The sequence below is a fragment of the Saccopteryx leptura genome, chromosome 11, assembly GCF_036850995.1.
Source record: "Saccopteryx leptura isolate mSacLep1 chromosome 11, mSacLep1_pri_phased_curated, whole genome shotgun sequence".
NCBI lineage: Eukaryota > Metazoa > Chordata > Mammalia > Chiroptera > Emballonuridae > Saccopteryx > Saccopteryx leptura.
This window is the reverse complement of record NC_089513.1, coordinates 61,131,664-61,132,868: the sequence shown is the minus strand read 5'-3', so window position 1 is coordinate 61,132,868 and position 1,205 is coordinate 61,131,664.

Sequence of the window (1,205 nt, the reverse complement as noted above, 5' to 3'; positions counted from 1 at the left end):
AGGAGGCGCACGTGACGTCCCTAGTGCCCTGGCCTCTATCTTGAGGAGGGAAGGTGGCCACCAGAATCTGAACCTTCTGAAAATGCTCCGGGAGACGTTGCCTTTGGGGACTCCTCAACCCTAGGGTTCTTGCAACTCCACTTTCCTCCATCGTCCTGTTCCCCTGCGAGGTTAACTCCCTTCCAGGGCAACCGCAGGAATGGGGGTAGGGAAGGGTCTGTGCCGACTGGGCTCCTCCCAGCGGCGCTGGCAGGCATCTTAGATGCCGGGGAGTCGGAAGTGCCCTTCTTTGTGTAGCGGGAACCATAGTTCTAGGGTACCAGGTTTTTGTAGGGGTGAAATAAGAAAATATTTTCTTTACAGCCCTATTAACTGCCTTATAATTTGGGGCAAAAATTGGACCATCAGGAAAACTTGCGAAAGTCACTCTAACTTCAGTGGGCACCAGAACGAGCCCTTCCCAAAGCCCTCACCACCTCCACTGCCCTCCCGGCAGAGTGAATCTCTAAGGCCTAGGTTTTTTGAAACGGGCTTTGCAGGTGTATTTTACCCACAAAGTTCGTAAACCACCTGGCTTTAGTTTACAAATGCAGCTGAGGTGGCCTGCCAACCTGCTCTCTTGGGACATTAACCAGTTTCTACATCTGGAGCCAACAGACAGTGCTCTCTAAAGGCGTTTCTCCCCTCTGTGCATTCCCTGAACTGGACTGAAGAGGGAGCATGCAAACCCACTGCACACTCCACTTCAGACTTGATGTTAGAAAGACCCCAGGTCCGGATCCCAGACCCTCTGGGGCCTCCATCCATCACCTAGGAAAGGAGGAGTGGTTGTGAAAATGCAAGAATAAGTGCATGAGGCCCTGGACTGTGGCCTGGTGGAGGGCCTTGGCTGGGAGTGGGGGCATCTCAGGTTTCATTCCAGTCAGAGCCCACATGAGGCAAGACCATCGCCTTCTCTCCCCCTTCTCTCTCTTCACCTCTCGAAGCCAGTGGGTCGACTGGCTCCAGTGTTTGCCTGGGCTCTGAGGATATAGCTCAGCTGGTCCCAGCAAGTCAACCTCAGGTGTTAAAAAGAGCTCATTTGATTCTAGCATTGGTCCCAGACTGGGGTTGCTGGGTGGATCCTGGTCAAGGCGCATGTAGAAGTCTATCTCCCCTCCTCTCACTTAAAAAAAAAAAGTCCATGAACTCAATTCTGTTTCTTC